General features: G+C 48.5%; 1 pseudogene; it reads right to left on the bottom strand.

Moving 5' to 3' along the window:
- LOC102275866 (olfactory receptor 5J3-like) lies at positions 1–25,821 on the bottom strand (annotated as a pseudogene).
- Between the last annotated feature and the right edge of the window lie 948 nt (positions 25,822–26,769).

Raw genomic sequence — 26,769 nt, 5'->3', positions numbered from 1 at the left:
TCAGCAGGGAAAGATATTGACCTGGAGCTTCCTCTGCAGGGCCTCCTTCACCTCCTTGTTGCGGAGGCTCTAGATGACGGGGGTGAGCATGGGGGTTATGAAGGTGCAGCAGACAGACACGACCTGGTCACTGGTGTCATCAGTGGATCCATGAGGCTGGACGTAGGTGAAATCACGGTGCTGTGGAAGGTGGCAATGGCCAGGAAGTGGGAGGCACACATGGAGAGGGCCTTCTCCTTCCCAGCTGCCAAGCGCATCCTCCCAATGGCCACCAAGACCAGGCTGTAGGAGGTGAGGATGAGGGCAGTAGGTAGATAGGTAGCCAGGGCAGAGAAGATATAGAGGACCACTCCTGCCATGGCTGTGTCGGCACAGGCCTGGTGGAGAAGGGGTTGGATGTCACAGAAGTAGTGCAGTACCTGGTTGGGCCCACAGAAAGGCAGGGCAAAGACATTCCCAGTCTCGATAGCAGAATTAGCACCACTGAAAGTGAGGAAGCAGCCACCAGCTGGAGACAGGTGCCCCTGGTCATGACGGAGCCGTAGTGGAGAGGTCAGCAGGTGGCCGTGCAGCGGTCGCAGGCCATGGAAGCCAGCAGGAAGCTCTCAGCTGTGGCGTGCATCACAAAGAAGGTCATCTGGACCACGCAGCCCTTGAAGGGGATGGACCTGTCAGAGGCCAGAAAGTCAACCAGCAGCCTGGGTGTGACCACAGAGGAGTAGCAGATATCAAGGAAAGAGAGGACGCTGAGAAAGAATCCACGGGACTGCAGAGGCGGGAGTCCATGAGGCTGAGCGCCACCATCCCCAGGTTTCCCACCACGCTCATGACATAGATGAGCAGCAAGCCTCCAGAGAGAAGCTTCTGGAGGTCTGGGTCATTGGAGAATCCCCGCAAGATGAGCTGGGTGACGGGGGTGTAGTTTCCAGTGGCAGGGCTAGTTCTCCAGGCGTCACCTGCAGAGATGGCAACTGAGCACCGTTCAGACAGTATTACTGAGCGTGCCCACCCGTGCACGTGCAAGGTGTGTTGAGGGGGAACGTCAAGTGAGTGTCTTCGTTTAGAAGAAGAAATGGGGGGCTTCCCTGGTGGTCCAGTGGCTAAGGCTTCATGTTTCCAAGGCAGGGGTTCCGGTTTGGGATCCTGGTCTGGGAACTAGATCCCACAGGCTGCCCCTAAGTGTGTGCTGCTGCAACTAAAGATCAGATACTCCTCACCGAAGACCTGGCACAGCCAGACAAATGAACAAATATTAAGAAAAAGAAATAATGGAAAATATCACATCACAGTGGATAGGACACGGGCGCTGCGGCCAGACAGACCTGTCTTAGTTCTGACTGTGCCGCTGACTCGTACTGTCTCTTTGGATAAGCTGTATTCGTGAGCCTTGTTTTTCTCATCTTTAAAGTAGGGAAAAGATGTCTACTTCTCAGGTGGCTTTTTGGTGGAAATGAAAATAAAATCTAAAACCTTTGAATGTGTGGGACACAGTAGGTTATCAATAAACATGAGGTCACTCCCCCCCTCTGTTGTGCGTATATCCACAAATAATGCTCATGAGTCTATTTGACGATGATTTCATTCTATTCTTTTTAAAAAAGTTATTTGGTGTTTATTTGGCTGCGCTGGGTCGTCGCGGTGCTCGGGTTTTGCTGGCTGTGATGAGTTGGGCGCTCCTCTCTCCTTGCGGGGTGTGGGCTTCTTAGGGCAGTGGCTTTGCTTCTTGCAGAGCTGGGCCCTAGGCACTGGGCTTCGTGGTTGTGGTGCGTGGGCTTAGGTGCCCTGTGGCATGTGGAATCTTCCTGAAGCAGGGGCTGAACCTGTGTCCCCTGCCTGCATGGGCAGGCGGATTCTTAACCTCTGGACCCCCAGTGAAGTCCTCATTCCGACGTTTAAAATCACGATGTCATTCACATATCGTAAACTTCACTGTTTAAAGGCGTACAAACCAGTGGTTGTTTGTCTATTTATAACATTTCATAACCACCTCTAATGTTTAATTGCAGAGCACTTTCATCACCAAAGAAAGAAAACTCTGTTAACTATTACCAGTCACCTCTTGTTTTCCTCTTCCCCCAGCCCTTGGCAACGATTAATCCACTTTCTGGCTCTATGAATTCGCCTATTCTAGATGTTCCATGTCATAGGGTTCACACAATCTGTGGTCTTTGGGGCCTGCCTGCTTTCACTTCATCTTTGCAGGGCTCACCCGTGTGACGGCACGTATGACTATTCATCCTATGTGGTTCTTAAGCATCCTCCGGGCACCCCCCATCTATACCATAACCGTTTCGTCCTCTGAGAATCTACTGAGTTAAATGTCACCTCAGAGACCAGTCAGACTGTACATGGTGTGCTGGGGCTTCCTGGACGGTCCTCCAGGACGTTTCTCCCTAGGAGGACTGGAGAGGCCCAGGGTCCTCTCTTTCTTCCCCACACTTTCTTCTCTCTTCTGTTCCTCAAATCCTTCTTCGTTGAGAGTTTGGGCTAAAGTTCTGTAAACCAAGCCCAGGGGCACCTCACCAACCTCTTCATCCAAGCCTGGTGGCCTGTATCGAGGACACGGAGGGAAAAGCATTGAAGTTGACAGAAGAACATGCCACAGCCTCATCTTCGTCCCGCCTCCTGTGACGGGACGGGGGAGGAAGGAGGAGCCGTGGACAGGACCAAGGAGACCTGCTTCCTGGGTCTGGCTCTGTTGCCTCTGGCTCGACTCTCTCTAGTCCTCTGATCCCTCGATAGCAAAATCAAGGTTGTGCATGAAAGATACCTGAAGTCAGGCCTGGTGCTGACAACCTGACTGCGACTCAGGGCTCCTTCCCGGAACTTCTTGCCTGGGTACAGATCTTGGCGCCAGCGCAGCCCCCACAGCACACAAAGAACCCACCCAGACGTGTCCAGGAAAAGGAGTCTCCATAGCTGACTGCAGGAGGCAACTTCAGGAGCGTCTGACCAGCTCACAAGGATCTATGTAAGTACCTTGTCCACTCACGGCGGTAATCCCTGGTAGACACGCTATACGTGAAGCGGCAGCTTCTGTGAAACCTCGTTAACATAAATGAATAAATGGGACAGAAGGCGTCTTGTTATGGTGATGTCATTTAATCCCTGAGCTCCTTCTCAGTGCCGAGAATCACACAGCGATGTGTTTGCTTTTTAAAATTCATTTTTAACTGGAGGATCCTTGCTCTGCCACGTTGTTGTTTCTGCCGTACAACACGAGTCAGGCACAGGTTCACACGCGCTGCCTCCGTCCTGAGCCTGCCCCTCCCCCCGCCCCATCCCAAGCTTCTAGGGGGTCGCAGAGCAGCAGTCAGCTGCTGCTTTTGAAAGACGCTCTCTCCATTTTGCGGAAAGATTCCCACCTGAGTTAAATATTTTTCTAGGCTTATATTCATGCATTTTATAAAATCAGTTTGTTTAAATAAAGTCATGAAAGTCATTTACGTTTTCAGCAGCTGTTTATGACTTTATTTTTCTGCCTGCGGTATCCTGGCTGTTCTGTGTGCTGGTGGAATGCCTTCTACTGGTAGGCAGGATATCTCCTCTTAGAAGTGGGATAAGGCAACTGCGGAAATGAACGTGAGAAAGCAGCACAGCGCTTGACTACAGGTGCGCGTTCAGGGACGCTGTTTTCACAAAAGCGTGAATTGCGGTTCTGGAAACTTGTTCCTTTTGGCCCACGAGCTCTTCGGAAAGTCTTCCCTCATCCCCAGAGGGACACCACCCCGGTCTGAAGATGGGAAGGGCTATCAGTTCCAGGAATCTTGTCTCTTGCCCTGCGGCCTCTCTTTCCTCCCCCAGCTGGTCTCCTGATTCTGGGATGTCAATTCCTCACATGTGAGGAATTCACTGGAACACCCTATGCCCTTCACAGAGCAACCTTCTGTTTATTGCAAAGGTTATGCTATGCATCGCTGGAAGTCAGGGTCCTGGCGGTGTGGCAGAATCCTATTGCATGGCTGAGCCTTGAAGTCTAACCTGGGAAGTCGGCTTCCTGCCTGGGATCCTGTTTCTCCACCTGATGCCCCACGTATTTGTCATATGCACTCCTCCTTTCTAACTTTCTTACTTTGGGGGTTTACTTTTGTCCAGATCCAAACGTCCATGAGCCTCTGATCCACAAAGAAAAGTAGCATTTTCCTTTTTCTCTCCTAGGAGGACAGCCTGATTCCCGGCCCACCCCACCCACCACAAACCATCACATCCAGCCCTGTGCTTGGGCTGAACTTCATCCTGCTTCCCAGTAAAGGAGGTTTCCAGTGCTCTTCCCCAGCTCCCCACGTCTTACCATCTTCCCCGGTCCAGACAGACTATGCTCCCTACTAATTGGCTACTCCTGTCCCAAGTCCCAGATGAACGCTTGATTCCTTCCGAGGCACCTCTATCAATAATTCTCAAGGATGATCACCTTGACTGACAGCCTCAGAGATGCACCCCGAGCTCCCAGTTAGTGAAGGGCCTCCAGATGTCCTCCACGAAGCCTGCAGAGTCCTCCCGCAGCCCTGCTAGCCGCCCTCCCCTCCCCCAGCTGAACTCCCTTGCTGTGTGCAGCTGTAATCTGAGGATGAGTCTGACTCACACAGATGCATGAAGTATTGTTGAACAGGGCTTGGTCAATGTTTCCATGGTTTTCTTTCCCCCCTGCTAGGTTGCTTTTTTTCCCCTATCACACTAACTTCTGAAAGCAGAGGCTGTTCTGAGTTTTGTATCAAGTGAACAGCAAATATTTGAACAATGACTGATACCAAAAGCTATTTGAACCATTCCCTTTGTTCAAAAGTATTTAAACAACTGTTCAAAATAGCATAAAGCCAGGCCTTGGTCATTTAGGATCTTCAAATATTGCTGAGAGAGAAACTGACCCTGTGACCCTGGAGTGAAGTTGGGGGGTGCCCACTCAGCAGGAGGAAGCATTGGAGAGGCCGTGAGGGCTTCAGAAAGTTGAGGAGGGGGACGGGGCTGGACCCTGAAAACTGAGGGAGGTGGAGCTCGATGGAGGAGATGGTAACAGGTGACAGCCTGGGGAGGGAGCTCACCGCTTCGGCAAGCGTTCACGTGGCCAAAAGCATGTGAGGAGAGTCGGGGGACCTGGCGTTGGGGAGCCTCAGTCTCCTCAGTTCCTGCGAGGGAGCAAGACAGCGTGTGTCAGTGACTCAGCACACGTCTGGAAGCAGGGTAGACACTCGATGAGCGATAACTTTCACCTAGCCCCAAGTTACATTCTGAACATGGGGCACTGGGCGAGCTTTCTGGGGATCCCTGAATGCAGTGGGGTCTCAGGAAATGCTTACAGCCTGGCAGAGTAGGGGGTGGGGTGCATCCAGATTTGGGGGAGAGGAAGGAGGAGAGGAAGGAGGAGAGAACAGGCGACCTCAGCTCTCTGAACCAGCTCTGGTGGGGGAACTCAGTAGGACTTCCGATGGACAATCACCCACCTCAGCGGGCAGTGCTCCCACCTGGCACAGCTCCAGTGGGAACTCAGGATCCTCCCCACCAGGCACTCGGGGGATTCCAGGACTCACGTCCACTCCAGCCCGTGTCTTTGGGGTTCTCTCTAGAGCTGTTCCTGGACTCAGAGCTGATGGCAGGCACCCGGCTCAGGGGAACAGGGAGCGGCCCTCAGGACTGAAGCCGAGGCCGCCTCCGCTCCTGCCAGTTCATCAGCTGGCTCTGCCCCTCAGGACCCCAGGTGCTGTGGCGGCTCAGAGCTCAGGGAGGCCCTGAAACACACCGGGCCCACCTCCTGTCCTGGGACTGCGGGAGGGTCAGTCTCAGGGCAGAAGGGATGATGCCCTGCAGAATCTGGTCACTTGGTCTGGTCTTGAGGCAGAGGAAGTTAGGGTCTCCTTGAGGAGCTGGTGCTGGTGGTTCCACCTTGGCTGCAGGGAGACTCAGAAGGAGAGGTGGGAGCCATCCAGCCTCCTCCCTGGACTCTGAATTCTGGGTGAAGGGATTGTTGTCTTGCCCCTGTGGGGGCTTTCTGGAATCTGGAGGCCAGTTTTCCCAGCTATTGTACTGAAGGGCCCAGGGGGCCTTGGCTGGACACTGAGGACCTGCCCTGGGCTCCAACCCTGGAGGACGAGTCGGTGATGCTGAGCTCCACGGAGAGTGAGTCTAGGGCAGGTCAGGCCGGGCTAAGCCCCTTTCCTAGATGGACCTTTGTTGGCAAAGTAATGTCTCTGCTTTTTAATATGCTATTTAGGCTGGTCATAACTTTTCTTCCAAGGAGCAAGTATCTTTTAATTTCATGGCTGTAGTCACCAACTGCAGTGATTTTGGGGCCCCCAAAATGAAATCTGTCACTGTTTCCACTGTTTCCCCATCTACTTGCCATGAAGTGACGTGGCCAGATGTCATGATCTTTGTTTTCTGAATGTTGAGTTTCAAACCAACTTTTTCACTCTCGTCTTTCACTGTTATGTGTAATTTACTATAATAATAATAAGAAAATGAATGGAAGGGTAATGGAATCTCACTTCCAAGCTTGTCCTGAGAATAAACAGCGTTACTTATGAAAGCCCTGCCTCGGGCACAGCAGACACTCAGTAAAGTACAGCTACTGCTTGTTTCTTCCTCTGCTTCACCCTCATTTCGTTCATTATCTTCTTCATCTTCTGTTGACTTGTGTTAATTTCCAAGTTCAGGGTCTCTGTTGTTCAGGGTCCCCCCCAAATCATATACCAAAGCCTCAATCTTCTATAAGGAGATAGTGTCATTAGGGAGATAGGCAAGGATCCAGGTTAAAAGAATTCATAAGGATAGCACCCTAATCTGATTGGAATGATGTTTCTTATTTATTTGTTATTTTTTGGCCACTCTGTGCAATATGCTGGATCTTAGTTCCCTGACCGGAGATCGAACCTGTTCCCCCCTGCAGTGGAAGTGCAGAGTCCTAACCACTGGGGCTCCAGGCAATTCCCAGGAATAGTTTTTTTGCAGAAAGAGGAAGAGGCAGCAAGCCTGTCTTTCTCTCCCTGTGTGTCTGCAGACACAGCAGAGGCCATGGGAAGATGTGGCAGGAAGTTGACTGTCTACAGGCCAGGAAGAGAGAGGCTTCCCCAGAAACTGACGGACGGCACCTGGGTTTGGCATCCAGCCTCCAAAACCATGAGGGAGTACATTCCTGTTGTTTCAGTGCCTGACTCTGTGGTGCTTTTCACAGCAGCCCTGGCAGGCTGACACTCTGCCTGTGGGCACGGTGGTGCGGCCAGCTCTCCCCACGGGCACTGCTTCCCAAGCCCCACCAGGGATTTGCCTTCCTCAGCTCAGCCACTTTTATCCTGCCGTTGCTGGGCACTTAGAAAGTTCAAATTTATCTTAGTGTTAGCTTGAGGAAAACATGATTGGGGGAAAATCTGCTATAAAAACAAATTACCTTGTGGGTTCCTGAGACAAACACGATATGTTTGGAAAGTCGGTATAATTGCTCTCTCCCCACAGATGCTGATAACCACGTGTTGCCTGTAAATTACACAAGTGTACATGGGGCAATGGAGGCACGCCTGTGGGTGGTGTGGATTGTCCAGACTGCCTGAGCCCAAAGGAGCCAATTTACATGCAAGTGTGGAGAGAATGAGATAGAAAGAGCATGACTTCTGCAATTATTAAATAGGTTAAGACAACCTAGATTCATCACTTTTACAAGTTGTATAACCTTGAGTCAGTTGCCTTTGCAAAACAGGGATAAAGTACTTACCCCAAAGGGTGATGGTGAAGATTGACATGAGACAATGTTTGCCAAATGTGGATAAACTCATTGTCTTCCTTCTCTGTTTTGAAATGGAATCAATCAAGCAGATGTTTTCTTACAGACCTTGTGCTCGGAGGCATGGACTGCAGCCCAGCAGCCTCCTCTGTCGATGGACTTCTCTCACCAGGACGACTGGAGTGCGTTGCCCTGTCTTCCTCCCGGGGATTGAACCTACGTCTCTTCCATCTCCCGCATTGGCAGGCGTGCTCTTCACCCCGAGCGCCACCTGGGAAGCCCTTTTATAGACCTACAGAGTGTAAAGCAGAGGAGAGGAATGACCAACTGTCTCCCAGGAAGTAAATATACAAAGAAGAGTAAGCTCATGTCAGAGGATGGCAAATTTAGGGGAAAAGATTGAAGGGAAGAGGGCTTAGTTCTTAGGAAGGGCTTAGAAACACAATCTACTGAATTAAATGGAATTATTAAATGAGTGAACGGTTTACTTTTGAGCAACACAGGGGTTTGGAGTGCCTGCTGTCTGCACAGCTGAAAATTCGAGTGTAACTTTACAGTCAGCTTTCTGTACCTGTGGTTCTGCATCTGTGGATTCATCTGTGACCTGGATGGATTTTGTGTCTATATTTGAACTGTTTTCTCTATGGAGGAAAAATGAAAGCTTTCTCTTATCCCACTTTGAGTATTTTCTCTCTTTCCATATTCAAATCCATTTTTATAAATGTGGATTTATCCAATTTTATAAATTCCTACATGTGTGTAGGAATTTATTTTTTAATTCATTTGATATCTGTCAGTTAAATATCTATCATTTACAAAAAACTGCATGTGGTTTCTTTGTCTTAGATAAGTCCTTGTTGATATCTGAAGGAAGCAGGAATGGGTACCTGTTAGGAACTGTACAAAGGACTCTAGGAACTCATCAAATTAACATAGGCAAAACATTTTTTTTTTTATTGGCCATGCCATGCAGCTTGTGGATCTTAGTTCCCCGACCAGGGGATCCATGGCTTCCTCCGCGTAAGCACAGAGTCTTAACCACTGGACCACCACATTGCACTCCTAATGTGCAAATATAACATGTGCAAATTAAAAATATCACTATGAAGATAAATTTGTTATCTTTGTTTCACCTAAAATTCTGTGGTCCACACTAATGTGGCCTTGGAAATAACTTAAACCAGGCTTAAATCCGGGCTCTGATATGTATTAATTGTGTAGCCTTGGAAAAATTACCTTGTGTCTTTGACTTCCAGGTTCCTCATTTGTAAAGGAGGGTTGAAGAGTCTTGCTTGCAAGAAATGTCAAAGAACCAATTGAAATACAGCACATGAAGTGTGAAGACTGGTTTGGTGCCTGGCACAAAGTGTGCCTCAGTTAGTGAGAACTTAATTGATTAGAGATGGCAATTTAGATTCACTAATTTCCAAATATGGTTTGGTTTGAATGGAAACAAAGACAAAAAGGGTAACCCATCTGATTCCGTTGTAGTGGACTAGATTTTCCTTGGGATAGTAAGAGCTGGTATCTCCAAGGTGGTGTCAGAAATCATGAGAGTAGCCGGCCGAAGATTGGTGAACGGCTGTGACTGGTACATTATGATTGGAATGAAGGAGAGAAAGGCGAATATGAGGCAGAACTGGAACCAGATACTGCATCCAGCTTCTGAGTGGCCTGGAGGGAGCGCTGTCCAGTCACAGGGTGCTGAAATGACCCCGAGCTGCATACAGCATGTGGCAAGGAGTTTTGTCTGAACCTATCTCTGCTTCCTAAAGATCACCTCTCAGGCACCCCTCCTCCCCTCCCCCTTTTTCACAGTCTGTAACCCCAGCCTCCTACCTCCAGCTCCCTTTCTCACTCACACCACCTCTCACCCCTCACCGCTTCTCTTCTAGCCAGCGGATCGCTAACCTTCCTGCAAATAAAGCTCACTGAAGCTGACGTGCTTCATTCCAGGATGGAGCTGCGTGTGGGAAGTAGATGCAGTGAGCCTTTGAGAGCTGATGACTACAAAACACTCTCTCCCCCAGTCACAAATAGCCGCCGGTGTTAATGTGGCTTGATTACAACCTCAAGGACTGAAGACGCTGAGGATGACGTTTTTCCGAAACATGGTTGTAGCTGCCTGTTCCTCTGGCTGACCTTTCAGCTCCGTCTCCCATGGTTCTCAGCGTGGATGCTCGGGTCTCCATCCGTTCAGCTGTTGCATGTGACGTTCTGCTCTGCTTCCTGTCTTGTTCTTGTTCCTTAAGCTTAGGATAGCTTTCTTTCTTCTCCAATTAAGATGTATCTTTCCTATATTTAAATGTCCAATTTAAGATTCTCTCCCTCCATGGGGAATATAGCCAATATATTATAATACCTACAAATGGAAAGTAATCTTTAACATTTATATAAAAAATAAGCTGAAAAATCCCCCTCCTCTAGATCACCTGAACTGAAAGCCATATTCCTTTCTTCTGAAATCCTACAGCATTTTCACCATGGACATGCACTTAGCCCTTGGTTTATAAACTACCTTAAGCTCATTTTGAAAATCACTAAACATGTGGCAGTATTGCCTCTTCAGCCAAACTCTAGGCACCTTGAAGGGCAGGGAGCAAGGTGTCTGCATGTTCTGTGTTTTATATATTTTGTTCCAAACACTGACGCAGGATATGCTGTAAAAGTGAAGTTGCTCAGTCGTGTCCAACTCTTGTGACTGCATGGACTGCAGCCCGCCAGGCTCCTCTGTCCATGAGATTCACCGGGCAAGGACACTGGAGTGGGTTTTCATCCTCTTCTTCAGGGGATCTTCCTGACCCAGGGATTGAACCCATGTCTCCCGCATCTCCTCCACTGGCACTAAACCACCTGGGAAGCCCACCATGTACCTAGCATCCTGGCCAATGCTCCTGCTGGGAGGGAACAGATGACCCACGGCTCCACATTTCTGTGGATCCTAGGAAGCTGTGGGGAAATTTTCTACGACCTTTTTATCAGGGTCATCTCTATGCTTGTATCTTCTCTTACGCTTCCTTTTGTTGTTGGCCCCTCCCACGGCTCTCTTTTCCTGTCCTCTGTTTATCTTCTGCCTATTCACCATGATGTGATCTTTCAAGAAATGTTAAGATCCTGGGGTAGTTTCTTTGGAAATACTGAGGGCAAAGAAAATGATGACTCTCTGTTTGGAGACCATATATAAACACAGAAGAAACCTCGAAGATTACACATCTAACTCGGTCGTGCAAAAAGAGATGCTAAGGGCCAGATGGGGAAGAAGTGTTTCAACTCAATCACCTGATTAAATAGCTACTGAGGGTGAGGTTAACAGTCAATAATTTTGCACCATAAGTCCCAGGAGAACATTTCCAGGGACCAACACTCAACTATGCAAAATAAAAGGACTGTAACAATTTGAGCTGGTGTGGATGTCATATTTACATATCATTTGCATACACCTACATCAACCCTGCCCTGCAATCTCTTCTTGGTTATTTCTGAAGTGAGAATGTATCATTGCTTCCCTTGTTTGTCATTTTTAGTGTTTCATTTCTCTATTCCTTTTCACCCACTCACAGTCTTTGGCCCAGATCCCCTGCAGCGTTCAAGGGGAAAAAGTATTCACAGAACATTAAAATTAAACTTCAGACAAGTGTGTTTCTCTGACCATCTGGCCCCCTCTAGAGCAGCCACTTCTCGAAGACAGGGGCTCTTGGCCTCAATATTCCACCCAGAACCCAGAAAATGGGGATGCTCAGTGAGGCCCAAGCTGAAGAGGTGGATGGTTGCAGGCAGAGCCAGTCAGGGGTGGTTGGGACACAGCGTGACAAGGATTTGAATGCAAGACTATATATTCCGTGAGGACAGGAAGTTTCTTCCTTATCACATTACCTCCAAGACTTAGTTGAGCTTCAGATACAGAGTAGACCATAAACATGTGGGGAATACATGAATGTATGAAGTTACATAAAAAGTTTTATATACTTCAGATCAGATCAGATCAGTCGCTCAGTAATGTCCGACTCTTTGCCACCCCATGAATCACAGCACGCCAGGCCTCCCTGTCCATCACCAACTCCCAGAGTTCACCCAGACTCCGTCCATCGAGTCAGTGATGCCATCCAGCCATCTCATCCTCTGTCGTCCCCTTCTCCTCTTGCCCCCAATCCCTCCCAGCATCAGAGTCTTTTCCAATGAGTCAACTCTTCGCATGAGGTGGCCAAAGTACTGGAGTTTCAGCTTTAGCATCATTCCTTCCAAAGAAATCCCAGGGCTGATCTCCTTCAGAATGGACTGGTTGGATCTCCTTGCAGTCCAACAGACTCTCAAGAGTCTTCTCCAACACCACAGTTCAAAAGCATCCATTCTTTGGCTCTCAGCCTTCTTCACAGTCCAACTCTCACATCCATACATGACCACTGGAAAAACCATAGCCTTGACTAGACGAACCTTTGTTGGCAAAGTAATGTCTCTGCCTTTGAATATGCTATTTGGTTGGTCTTAACTTTCCTTCCAAGGAGTAAGCATCTTTTAATTTCACGGCTGCAGTCACCATCTGCAGTGATTTTGGAGCCCCGAAAAATAAAGTCTGACGCTGTTTCCACTGTTTTCCCATCTATTTCCCATGAAGTGATGGGACCAGATGCCATGATCTTCATTTTCTGAATGTTGAGCTTTAAGCCAACTTTTTCACTCTCCACTTTCACTTTCATCAAGAGGCTTTTTAGTTCCTCTTCACTTTCTGCCATAAGGGTGGTGTCATCTGCATATCATATCTGAGGTTATTGATATTTCTCCCAGCAGTCCTGATTCCAGCTTGTGTTTCTTCCAGTCCAGCATTTCTCATGATGTACTCAGGTAAGGGTAAAAAGCCAGGTATCAATTAGTTGTCTACTGAATATGTATTTAGTAGTGAAATCATAACTTTTCATTCTTTCAGAAGCTTCACAGTCTTCCTGTCGCTTGCTCTCTCACAGGTTTCAGGGAAAGTGCCATGTGAAGTCTTAAGTGCTACACAAGTGAGGTACGTTGTTATTTCAGCACAATTAATTGATTTTTAGAACAAATATTCTCAGCCCTAGATTATATTTCTGGGAGTCAGAGTTACAAAATTTAACCTTAAGAACTTATTAGAAAGGAGTGACAGATAAAGAACTTAATAAAGACATTTAAGTGCATGTACACACTGCTATATATAAAATAGATAGCTAATAAGGTCCTGCTGTACAGCACAGAGAACTCTACCTTGTACTCTGTGATGACCTATATGGGAAAAGAATTTAAAAAAGAGTGGATATATATATATATATATATATATATATATATATATCTCCTGGAGGAGGGCATGGCAGCCCACTCCAATATTCTTTCCTGGAGAATCCAGAGGAGCCTGGTGGGCTACAGTCCATGGGGTCGAAAGCAGCTGGACACAACTGAAGTGACTTAGCATGCACACACGTGTATGTATACATATGCACGCATATATAGAATTCATTCACTTTGCCGTACAGCAGAAACAACGTTGTAAATCAAGTATATTCCAAAAAAAATTAATAAAAATATACATTTAAGTGCAGGCCTAGAGAATCCAATCTGAGCCATCTTAAACTAAAGAGGAGAATTTATTATTAGATTCCAGACCTATTCCATGGAACTGGTGGTGGTTCTGAAGCAGGTACACAAATCCTGAGAGTCCTCCTTTCAAGAGGTTAGGCTTAGTCCCCCTCCCCTGGAGCCTGGGCTGGACCTAGGGTGACTCACTCCCGATAAACAGAAAGCAGAAGCAGTGATGACGTGTGACTTCTGAGACGTGGTCATTGCATTAGCTTCAGGGCTGCTGTAAGGGGTACCAGAAACCGGGTGACCGAAACAGCAAAAGCGTATGTCTCATGGTTCTGGAGAAGTCAGAGGAGCCCGAGCCCTGGGTGTTGGCATGTTGTTCCCTTCTGGGGGCTGTGAGAGGAGCTTTTGCTTCCCCAGTGCTGGTGGGCTGGCCACACTTCTCCCCAGGGTTCTACCTGTTTCGGCCTTCACTGTCACACAGCAATTCTCTTTTATGCATGTCTGGGTCCAAAGTTCCCTACTTTTTTTTTTTTGAAACAGGGAAACGTTTATTACAGGGCCATATAAAGAGGTGGATGGCTCATGCCTTAAGAATCCGAAGATTACTGAAAGCTTTCCGCCCAGCCTTTTTAGAGGAAAGGTGAGGATGGGGCGTGGTTATGCAGTCACACAGTCGTGTCTGACTCTTTGTGATCCCATGGACTGTAGCCCGCCAGGCTCCTCCGTCCATGGGATTCTCCAGGCAAGAATACTGGAGTGGGTTGCCATTTCCTTCTCCAGGGGACCTTCCCAACCCAAGGATCAAACCCGGGTCTCCTGCATTGTAGGCGGATTCTTTTCCATCTGAGCCAAACATCTTGGTGTCAAATCTTTTTTTTTTTTCCCTCTGAGTCTTTCCTGATGAACCTATTTGCATGGCAGCAAACGGTGAGGAGATACTCTTGGTCCAAGGTAAGGAACAGCGGCTGCCCTTTGCTGGAGCAGCTGTGAAGAGATACCCCAAGGGTATCTCTAGCCCAAGGGAAGAGAAACCCAAGTAAGAAGGTAGATGTTGCAAGAGGGCATCAGAGGGCACACACACTGAAACCATATTCACAGGAAACTAGTCAATCTAATCACACTAGGACCACGGCCTTGTCTAACTAAACTAAACCATGCCCGTGGGGCAACCCAAGACAGGCGGGTCATGGTGGAGAGGTCTGACAGAATGTGGCCCACTGGAGAAGGGAATGGCAAACCACTTCAGTATTCTTGATTGAGAACCCCATGAACAGTATGAAAAGGCAAAATGATAGGATACTGAAAGAGGAACTCCCGAGGTCAGTAGGTGCCCAATATGCTACTGGAGATCAGTGGAGAAATAACTCCAGAAAGAATGAAGGGATGGAGCCAAAGCAAAAACAATACCCAGCTGTGGATGTGACTGGTGATAGAAGCAAGGTCCAATGCTGTAAAGAGCAATATTGCATCAGTTCAGTTCAGTCGCTCAGTCATGTCCGACTCTTCATGTCCCCATGAATCGCAGCACGCCAGACCTCCCTGTCCATCACCAACTCCCGGAGTTCACCCAGACTCACGTCCATCAAGTCAGTGATGCCATCCAACCATCTCATCCTCTGTCGTCCCCTTCTCCTCCTGCCCCCAATCCCTCCCAACATCAGAGTCTTTTCCAATGAGTCAGCTCTTCGCATGAGGTGGCCAAAGTACTGGAGTTTCAGCTTTAGCATCATTCCTTCCAAAGAAATCCCAGGGCTGATCTCCTTCAGAATGGACTGGTTGGATCTCCTTGCAGTCCAACGGACTCTCAAGAGTCTTCTCCAACACCACAGTTCAAAAGCATCCATTCTTCAGTGCTCAGCCTTCTTCACAGTCCAACTCTCACATCCATACATGACCACTGGAAAAACCATAGCCTTGACTACACAAACCTTTGTTGACAAAGTAATGTCTCTGCTTTTGAATATGCTATTTAGGTTGGTCATAACTTTCCTTCCAAGGAGTAAGCGTCTTTTAATTTCATGGCTACAGTCACCATCTGTAGTGATTTTGGAGCCCAGAAAAATAAAGTCTGACACTGTTTCCACTGTTTCCCCATCTATTTCCCGTGAAGTGATGGGACCGGATGCCATGATCTTCATTTTCTGAATGTTGAGCTTTAAGACAACTTTTTCACTCTCCGCTTTCACTTTCATCAAGAGGCTTTTGAGTTCCTCTTCACTTTCTGCCATAAGGGTGGTGTCATCTGCATATCTGAGGTTATTGATATTTCTCCCGGCAATCTTGATTCCAGCTTGTGTTTCTTCCAGTCCAGCGTTTCTCATGATGTACTCTGCATATAAGTTAAATAAACAGGGTGACAATATACAGCCTTGACAAACTCCTTTTCCTATTTGGAACCAGCAAACACTAGTCATTAGTAAATATATAACCTTCCCATGGGAGAAAAAGTTAGTTTCTCAGTTGGTGTCTTCTTTTAATAGACTAATAAAACTTATTAGGTATTGACTCAAATACTGCTACAATTCATACTATATAGCTAGATAAAAATAATTTTAAATGAATAAAAGCAATGAAGTAAAAGGAAAATGAAGTAAAGGGAAAAGAGTTAGAACCAGACATAGAACAATGGACTGGCTCCAAATTGGGAAAGGAGTACGTCAAAGCTGTATTTTGTCACCCAGTTTATTTAACTTATATGCAGAGTACATCATGTGAAATGCCAAGCTGAATGAAGCACACATTGGAATCAAGATTGCAGGGAGAAATATCAATAACCTCAGATAGGCAGATGACACCACCCTTATGGCAGAAAGTGAAGAGGAACTAAAAAACCTCTTGATGAAAGTGAAAGAGGAGAGTGAAAAGTTGGCTTAAAGCTCAACATTCAGAAAATGAAGATCATGGCATCTGGTCCCATCACTTCATGGCAAATAGATGGGGAAACAGTGGAAACAGTGTCAGACTTTATTTTTCGGGGCTCCAAAATCACTGCAGATGGTGACTGTAGCCATGAAATTAAAAGATACTTACTCCTTGGAAGGAAAGTTATGACCAACCTAGATAGCATATTCAAAAGCAGAGACATTACTTTGCCAACAAAGGTTTGTGTAGTCAAGGCTATGGTTTTTCCAGTGGTCATGTATGGATGTGAGAGTTGGACTGTGAAGAAGGCTGAGCGCCGAAGAATGGATGCTTTTGAACTGTGGTGTTGGAGAAGACTCTTGAGAGTCCGTTGGACTGCAAGGAGATCCAACCAGTCCATTCTGAAGGAGATCAGCCCTGGGATTTCTTTGGAAGGAATGATGCTAAAGCTGAAACTCCAGTACTTTGGCCACCTCATGCGAAGAGCTGACTCATTGGAAAAGACTCTGATGTTGGGAGGGATTGGGGGCAGGAGGAGAAGGGGACGACAGAGGATGAGATGGTTGGATGGCATCACTGACTTGATGGACGTGAGTCTGGGTGAACTCCGGGAGTTGGTGATGGACAGGGAGGCCTGGCGTGCTGCGATTCATGGGGTTGCAAAGAGTCGGACATGACTGAGCGGCTGATCTGATCTGATCTGATAAGTGAGTATATTCTCTGTGCATTTCAGGCCCATGTGCATGTGAGTGCTGTGGCCACAGGAGTGCAGTCATCTGAGTTCTGACTCCGCACCGTCATGCCTAATGCTGGGAGAGCTGGCAGAATGGGTGATGTCCTGAAAGCTGTTCTCCACTGGGATGAATACCAATGTGTGCCAAGTCGCTTCAGTTGTGTCCAACTCTTTGCGACCCTATGGACTGTAGCTGCCAGACTTCTCTGTCCATGGGATTCTCCAGGTGAGAATACTGGAGTCTGTTGCCATGCCGTCCTTCATGGGATCTTCCCCACCCAGGGATCAAACCAGTGTCTCTTATGTCTCCTGCTTTGGCAGGTGGGTTCTTCACCACTACGGCCACCTGGGAAGTCCTGTAATGACTACCAATAACTGAACTAAATGCCAGGCTATTTAGAAATCATAAGAATATATGCAATAAACCCAAGCAGAGTGTATTCCCATCTCAACCACCCCTTAGCTGGGTCTCACATTCAGCAGCCACTCTACAGCTGCAGAAAGGTACAGGGATGCGGGGGAAATCAAGGTGGAAAGAGGCAGTGGTTTTAACCAATTGCGGCTAAAAATACCTTCTTTCTAAAACTTTACAAAAAGACATCTGATGATGTGAGCACATAGCTACGGCCTTCCCAGGGCCTTGGGAGAGTCCTGGCAGGTAAGGAGCTCTGAAGCCTTGGTGTGTCACCCTCCTGGAAAATTTGTCTCTGGGCAGAGTTTTATATTAATAGAACACAGTGATTGCTGGAAGCTTAACCTGGTGGGTGGGGCAAGTGTTTCCTGAGAAAATAAAAAACCCATGAGGATAGATAATTATAACATACAGTGAGACAAGTTGGGGTGGACTAAGAGAGCAGAAATGTGGAAGTGGAGGTTTGACTCAAACTCGCAGAGTTGATATGAGGGATTGCTTACTGTGGGAAAGGATGTCTGGGTGAGTGGGAAGAATCTTCCAGGCAGATACATAGCATATGTGAAGGGAGGAGGTGTAAGAGACCGTGGCTGATTTGGGGGGCACAGCAGATATTGCAGGGATGTTAGTGTGAAGGGCATGAGGATGGGGTTGCTTGAGAGGCGACCCAGGAAATCAACTAGGTCATGTCACGCAGGGCCTTTCGAGTCATGCTATGTCTTCTTTGGACTCTACTCTGAAGGAAGTGGGGCATCAGTGAAGGGTTTTCAGCAGGGAATTTGGACGGTCAGATTTGCATAAGCCTAACACAACCCTGAATATTCACTGGAAGGGCTGATGCTGAAGCTGAAGCTCCCGTACTTTGGCCACCTGATGTGAAGTGCTGACTCACTAGAAAAGACCCTGATGCTGGGAAAGATCGAAGGCAAAAGGAGAAGGGGGCGACAGAGGATGAGATGGTTGGATAGCATCATCGACTCAATGGACATGAGTCTGAGCAAACTCTGGGAGATAGTGGAGGACAGAGGAGCCTGGCGTGCTGCAGTCCATGGGGCCACAAAGAGTCAGACAGGACTTAGCGACTGAAAAACAACAACAACAAAACTACAGCACATGAAGTCAGTATGGGAGACTTAGCTATATTAGAAGAAAACTTTCCACAGATAATTTAGTGATCCGATAGACTTTTATTCAGTGACAGCATCTAGTCTAGCAGACTGGGAAGAGCTCTGAAGAGCTATGCAATGCGAGAGATTTTTACAGGCCAATGTGAGTAGGAACAAGGAAGTTAAACTGGGCATTTGGTTTTTGTTTGATTTTTTGCAGATTGCATTTCATTATAGTTATTCCAGGAGAAGGAAATGGCAACCCACCCCAGTATTCTTGCCTAGAGAACCCCTTGGACAGAGGAGACTGGCAGGCTACAGTCTGCCTATTGGGGTTGCAAAGAGTTGGCCATGACTGAGCGACTGAACATAGTTAATTACAACATATTGAATAAAAATTCCTGTGCTATATGGTTAAAAAAGTTAGAAAACAAAACGAAACTGGGCACTTGCTGATTGGGTAAAGCAGGGTTGTTTCCTTACACAGAGAAAAGTGAAGTCTTGGATGCTGATCAGGTGACTTGTGCTGAGTAGGCAAGCAGTGTTGGGTGGACTGGGGCTTCCTTTTCTGGGGGAGCAGAGAAATTTAGTTAAGTTTTGCTTTGTTGATATGGGGCTTAGCATGAGTCCATTTTGGGTTTATTGTGGTTACTTTAACAGAGGAGACTGGAACCCCTTTCTATCTCAAACACAGAAATGCAGGGGGAAAAAAGCCCTAATAAAATAATTTGAAAGATATGATTGAACTCAAATCTCAGGAAAGGAAATCCCTGAGAGCTAGAACTGAAGAGAACTCCTAAACATGGGGAAGGGAGTGGAACTTGAACCATGGCCCCAATGGAAGGGGACTGGATTAGCGTCTGTAGGGTTGGGGCTCGAAGAAGGCAATGGCACCCCACTCCAGTACTCTTGCCTGGAAAATCCCATGGACAGAGGAGCCTGGTAGGCTGCAGTCCATGGGGTCGCTAAGAGTTGGACACAACCGAGTGACTTCACTTTCACTTTCCACTTTCATGCATTGGAGAAGGAAATGGCAACCCACTCCAGTGTTCTTGCCTGGAGAATCCCAGGGACGGGGGAGCCTGGTGGGTTGCCGTTTATGGGGTCGCACAGAGTCAGACACGACTGAAGTGACTTAGCAGCAGCGGCAGGGTTGGGACTGGGCTTGAATGATCAGACACGTTGTGGGGTTGTCTGGGCCGCAGACTTGGCGCAGGCAGGATGCAGTGACTGACTTCGGGAGTCATAAATCCAGCTGTCCACCCAAGCCTCTGTGTGAAGGGTCAGGACTCTAGAGGACTGTAGGTGATGGATCATTCCTTCCTTAGCTTCTGACATGGAGACCTCTCAGAGACCTCCCTCCTCTCCCAGCACGTGGGCTGAATTTGCCTCCTCGTACAACACTTTTATACCTTTTTTTTTGGCTGTGCTGGGTCTTCGCTGAAGCACAAGGGCTCCTGTTTAGTTGCAGTGTGAGGGCTGAGTTCCCTGACGACATGTGGGATCTCAGTTCCTGGACAATGATCATCAGTGATCGAGCCTTTGCTCCCTGCGTTGGAAGGCAGATTCTTAACCACTGGGCCACCAGGAAAGTCCCTTCATCCGTGTATTAATGGAGATCTTACTATACGTCAGAGATCATGTACTAGCGGTTCAAAGATTAGAAAGAAGAAAAAAAATAAACACCTTTAGATCTGCTGAATGATTATCTGGAACATATCCAGTGAAAAAATGTTTGGGAACTTTTGGAATTTCTTTTCCTGAGCTGGTCTTTTTTTGTTGTTTTGTTTCTGTGGGTTCCAGGGTCCTCCTGTTGATGACTGTCAGCGACTGCTCTGGCAGGAGGAGATGAACGTGTGTCCTTCTACTCCGCCATCTTGAACTGGAAGCTGTGATCCCCCTTAGCTGGTCTTAGCCTCAGCCGTTTTCCCATCTTTTTCCATCCAAGGCCCTGCAGGACCTGTGAACAGTGATGAGTAGATTTCAGGAGGTGTATCCTGGCAGAACAGGTACAAGCGAGGGAGAGTCCCACTCACTGAGCGTGCTCATTTGCTTCCGTGGTGTCTGACTCTTTGCAACCTTATGGACTGTAGCCCACCAGGCTCCTCTGTCCATGGGATTCTCCAGCCAAGAATACTGAACTGGGTTGCCATGCCCTCCTCCAGGGGGTCTTCTGGACCCAGGGATCAAACCCAAGTCTCTTATGTCTGCTGCACTGGCAGGCGTGTTCTTTACCACTAGTGCCGCCTGGGCAGTGGTTATAAGTTTCCAACAAGGGCCCCTATCCTATGTCTGGTACCTTAACCAGGAATGTGTCCCTCAGGCTTGGGACTTCATCAACTGAACTGAGGCTCTCCGCTCCACTGAGCGCGACCTCTGTCTAGCAGCAAGCAGATGTGGCTGAAGGGCTGGTGAACCGACGATGGCACACAGGGCCAGGTCTGAGGGCCTCTTGGGTCTTCAGTCTCGAGTCGGGCGAGCAATGAGCACAGCAAGCTTCTGCGGAGAAGCAGGGTGTGTGTAGGCCAGGTGGAATTCGCTGACGGCTGGGGGAAAGTCCGTGTGCAGGGTGGGGTTAGCGTAATGTACGCCCTGAGGATTTAGAACTTTCTTCCTTTCGAGGGGTGTGGCGTGGAACGTTTGAGGTCCACCTCTTGGAAAAGGACCCAATGGACAACCCGCAGCCTGCTTTGTTTATGTGCCCAGGAGCGGACGCTGCGTTGGATGGGACCGGGGCCCCTTGAAATGGGCATCTTGTTCTCTAAATTACGAATATCTACTTGGAGACTGGATTGCCTCACTGTGTTGCTAAGATCATGGCCTCTGGAAGCTCTCTGGTTCCGGGAGAGGGGCAGGGGGCAACCTCAACCTCTGAAAGAAAACCTGGTCCTGCCATGGCTAGTATGGAAGCCACTAGCCAATGTGGCTGTTGAGCCCTTGAAAGACGGCTGGTTCAAACTGAAATATAAGAGAAAGATACACTTCAGATGGATGTAGAAGACTTCCTGTGGGAAAAAAGAATAGAACATAGCTTATTACTAATTTTAAAACATTGATTACATGTTGAAGTGACTATTGACATATTGGGTTAAGTAAAATATATTTTTGAAATTAATTTTGCCTGTTTAATTTTTTTTTAAATGTGACGAACCACCAGGAAAGGTAAATAACATGTGTGACCTGTGTTTGTGGCTTGCATGGTGTTTCTATTGGACGATGCTGCCTCAGTCTGTCAGGACCTTTGGTTACCATAGGATCTGAACTCCTGAGTCGCTTCTTGGTTCTTCCTCTCCTCCCTGCCCTCTGAGAATTTGATGTTTCTCCGTGATCACCACTTCCTCCTTCTCATCTATGAATCTGAAGGAAGCAGCCGTAAGCCCTTAAATGTGATAAGGAGATAACCTTCAGGAATTGCTCGGAAGAAGCAGCTACAAGGGAGGGGATAGGGAGGACTGAGACCCAGCCCTGCTTTCTGTAGAAGGAAGGGAAGGTGAGGAGGGAAGTCCTCTAAGCCTAGTGGTCCCAACCAGGTGCCTTCCTTCCTCCCCCGGGGGACATTTTGAAACAACTGGGGACATCTTTTAGCTTCCCTGGTGGCTCAGATGGTAAAGAATCTGCTTGCCAATGCAGGAGAAGCAGGGTCGATCCCTGCATCAGGAAGATCTCCTGGAGAAGAAAATGACAACCCGCTCCAGGATTCTTGCCCAGAGAACTCCACGCACAGATGAGCCTGGCAGGCTACAGTCCGTGGGGTTGCAAGAGCGCCGGACACAGTGTAGCAACTGAACAGCAACAGCAAGGAGACGTCTTTTGTTGTCACACCTGGTGAGGTGGGGATGCTACCAACATCTTAAGGCAGAGGCCAGGGATACTGTGAAATGTTCTACAGCACACGGGAAAGCTCCCCCGCCCCCCACCAAAGAATCATCCGGCCCCAAGTGTTGATACTGTGAAGGTTGTGAGACCCTCACCTGCCTCGGAAAGGCCTTGGATACCCGAGGACCAGGGACAGGAAAAGAGGCTGCGGACCCTGACACGGCAGGGAGCCTGCCCCACCCTCTCCCATTCCCTGGCTCTTTCTTTTTATGAAAAATTTATTTATTTTTAATCAGAGGGTCATTGCCTTACAATGCTGTGTTGGTCTCTGCCATACATTGACATGAATCAGCCATAGGAATAATATGTCCCCTCCCTCTTGAACCTGCTCCCCACCTCCGTCTGCACCCCATACCTCCAGGTAGCTGCAGAGCACTGGGTTGAGCTCCCTGCCTCATACAGCACATTCCCACCGGCTGTTTATTTTACAGATATTTTACAGTGCGTATGTTTCAGCTGCTCTCCCTGGCTCTTTCTTCCTCCTTGGTGACTCATGGCCCTTCCCCTGTACTCCGAGCCTGTCTGAACTCATCCTGGTGGAGAGAGAAGAAGTTCTCCTTCTCGGGTGTGACTCACAGGCCCCGAGCCTCAGGCAGAGACCTCTCCCTACAAGAGATAAGCCCTCTCGGGGAGAGAGCTAGAAGGGGATTGATCCGGGGGAGGTGGTCAGTGGCCACTCTCTTTCCCTTACCTTGCTGGTCTTTTTTTTTTTTTTCTCCCTTCTTGTTTCCAGTTCCCTCTGCAGCTGCCCTGAACTCACCAGCAGCTCCCAGTGAGACCTGACTCTACCAGAATCCTTGGACAGGTAGCTGGCTGTCAGAGTTGCTGGGCTGAGAAGGAAGCTGGTGGAAGCTGCTGCTGCTACTGCTAAGTCGCTTCAGTCATGTCTGACTCTGTGCGACCCCATAGTCGGCAGCCCACCAGGCTCCCCCGTCCCTGGGATTCTCTAGGCAAGAACACTGAAGTGGGTTGCCATTTCCTTCTCCAACGCATGAAAGTGAAAAGTGAAAGTGAAGTCGCTTAGTTGTGTCCGACTCTTCTCGACCCCATGGACTGCAGCCCACCAGGCTCCTCCATCCATGGGATTTGCCAGGCAAAAGTATTGGAGTGGGGTGCCATTGCCTTCTCCGGAAGCAGCTGGCAGAAGCAGGCAGGGTTTTCTCACAGAGAAGAAACCTGTGAATTTGCCTCTGGATTTCTTAGAGCTCTCCAGGGTCTGCAGCTGGGACCGGTGCTGCTGGGGCTTGGACAGTCCATCCTGTAACGTGGACGAGAGCCAACCAGTCATCCCGAAGGAGATCAGTCCTGAACTAGGGCTTGGACAGGTCCATTCTGTAACGTGGACGAGAGCCAACCAGTCATCCTGAAGGAGTCAGTCCTGAACTAGGGCTTGGACAGGTCCATTCTGTAACGTGGACGAGAGCCAACCAGTCCATCCTAAAGGAGATCAGTCCTGAACTAGGGCTTGGACAGGTCCATTCTGTAACGTGGACGAGAGCCAACCAGTCATCCTGAAGGAGTCAGTCCTGAACTAGGGCTTGGACAGGTCCATTCTGTAACGTGGACGAGAGCCAACCAGTCCATCCTAAAGGAGATCAGTCCTGAACTAGGGCTTGGACAGGTCCATTCTGTAACGTGGACGAGAGCCAACCAGTCATCCTGAAGGAGTCAGTCCTGAACTAGGGCTTGGACAGGTCCATTCTGTAACGTGGACGAGAGCCAACCAGTCATCCTAAAGGAGTCAGTCCTGAACTAGGGCTTGGACAGGTCCATTCTGTAACGTGGACGAGAGCCAACCAGTCCATCCTAAAGGAGATCAGTCCTGAACATTCACTGGAAGGACTGATGCTGAAGCTGAAACTCCAATACTCTGACCACCGGATGTGAAGAACTGACTCATTGGAAAAGACCCTGATGCTGGGAAAGATTGAGGGCAGGAGAAGGGGATGACAGAGGATGAGATGGTTGGATGGCATCACCAACTTTATGAACATGAGTTTGAGTAAACTCCAGGAGTTGGTGATGGACAGGGAGGCCTGGCGTGCTGCAGTCCATGGGGTCGCAAAGAGTCGGACACGACTGAGTAACTGAACTGAACTGAACGGATTCTGTAACTTTCCCACCAGATGTCATGGAGCCCTGATTCCAAACCCCAGCTCTAAAAGGCAAACTCCTTGCCCTCAGAGAATTTACTGTCTAGCTGGGGAACATGAAATGTGTATGCTTAAAATGATCTAAAAGGCTTTAAAGGGGAGCTTTAAGGCAGCAGAGAGCCAGGGTTCAGAGTGACCATGGGGTTGCCAGAGCTGGAAACACCTGGGCTCTGGAGCCAGCTTTGGCTGTGTCCTTTAGCACTAAAGGGCCAGAGCTGGAAACACCTGGGCTCTGGAGCCAGCTTTGGCTGTGTCCTTTAGCACTAAAGGGCCAGAGCTGGAAACACCTGGGCTCTGGGGCCAGCTTTGGCTGTGTCCTTTAGCACTAAAGGTAGCACTAGTATTACCAAAAGAGTGTGGTGAGGTCCGGCTGCTTGTCGCTCAAAAGCCAATCAGCAGGCCGGTTCATGGGAAGAAAAGTTTGCTTTATTTCAGATGCTGGCAGCTGGTGGAGGGGAGGGTGGTGGACATCTGTCTGAGGGTTGACTCTGCCCCCACTGGCAACCAGAGGGTCAGAGCTTTTACAGACAGAAGGAGGGGGCTACATGCAGAAACAGCACAGTCAGCTCTGACAGTCATCTTCAGATCGGTCATCGGGTGCCTGGCCAGCGTCAGACCTTGTCTGTTTGATGTACAGTTAATCTTCAATTCCAGCCTTCCCAGGCGGCTCAAAAGAATCTGCCTCCCATGCAGGAGATCCCGGTTCGATCCCTGGGTCAGGAAGATCCCCTGGAGGAGGAAATAGCAACTCACTCCAGTATTCGTGCCTGAAGAATCCCATGGACAGGGGCGTCTGGAGGGCTACAGTCCGGGGTCGCAGGGACTCAGACACGACTGAAGCGACTGAGCACAGCTGTCAGTTCCAAGGTCCATTTGTTCCCATTTCTCGGAGGCCAGTTCTCGGAACTGCCCTGGGTGCAGTCCGGTCATCGCGTAGTTAACTTCTCCCCCTGGTGTTTCAGTATTGATAAGACAGCTCATGGGACATGGCTCAGAATATGATCTGTAACCCTTGAGAAAGAACTAAAGTCCTTGATTTGCTTAATGACTACATTGTTATTATTTAGTCTCCTTTGACTGTTTTTCTTTGTTTCTGCCTTTCTCACTTCTCTGATTAAGCTTACTAAGTGCTTCCACAAAAGACAGGCAGAGGACCTGAGGGGGCTGCGGGAGGGGCAAGAATGGTGATGTCCTGCGTTTCACTAAAACCTAGGAATAAACGAGACTCTGCTCTCTGCTCCCGCTGCCCGCACACAGCTGGGCAGAGTCCTCCCGAGGAGGACCGCTGGGGGTTTCCAGATTGCTGTCTGCTGGAAAATGGCTCACAGATGCGGCTTGCCGATCTGGAGGTGAGGAGTCCCAGCTCCCCACAGAAGCACGCAGCCCTGTAACTTGTAGCAGTGGCCTTGGGCGTAAGCTGGAGGCATCCTCCCGGCTCTGTTCTTGGGAGAAGGGTTCCTGCAGTTCTCCCGCCTTCTGACAGGAGCTGTGATGTACTGTGCGTCTATTACGGGTCAGGTACTGTGTGGGCACTTTGCTGTTTTACTCTATTTGTCAAGCAATAAGCAGTAGCTGAACATCCTCTCTGTACTGAACACTGGGGCAGAGGCTGGGTGACTGGGAAGTAAGCTAAAAAAAAAAACCCAAAATACAAATGGGAGAGAAAAACAAAACTGACATTGTCTTTTTCTAAAATTATTTTTTAAAAAAACCACATTTATTTCTTTTGGCCGTGCCTGAGACATGCAGGATCTTGGTTCCCTGATCAGGCATCGACCCAGCGCCCCCCACACTGGGAGCATGGAGTCTGAATCGTTTTGCTGTATAGTTGAAATCAGCATATTATAAATCATCTATACTTCAATAAAATAAATTAAACAAAAAATATATAGGATGTAAAAATATCACGCCCAGTTATATTTAGTGAGATTAGCAACTTGATCAAGGTAAGAAAGCTGGGACATAGGAAAGTGGGATTAGAACTCAGTCAAATGAGTTATCATGAGCCTATTGCATAACTATAGTCATTTTCGTCCCCAAACTTCCTGTTCCGTGGGGAACCGGCATCACGGATGAGTGTTGAGGCCTGGTGTGCTGGCCCAGAGGGGAGTGCATGATAGGACTAGTCTGTAGCTTCTTTTGGGGCAGGGCAGCTGACAGTGCGGCCCCTCAGGCCAGGGCCGCAGGAGACTGGGCCTTATGTCACCAGAGCACAGGGCGACACAGGAGAGCAGCGGTTTGTCCCCGTGTTACAGGCTGAGCCGTGTCTGTCAGGAAGATTTGCTGACGTCCTCACCCCGGTACCTGTGAATGTGACCTTATTTGGAGATGGGGGTCTTTGCAGGTGTGAGCAAGTTGGATCATATTCGATTAGG

Source organism: Bos mutus, chromosome 15 (assembly GCF_027580195.1).
Source record: "Bos mutus isolate GX-2022 chromosome 15, NWIPB_WYAK_1.1, whole genome shotgun sequence".
Lineage (NCBI taxonomy): Eukaryota > Metazoa > Chordata > Mammalia > Artiodactyla > Bovidae > Bos > Bos mutus.
The sequence above is the reverse complement of the archived record's forward strand: the minus strand, read 5'-3'. Positions and strand labels throughout refer to the sequence as shown.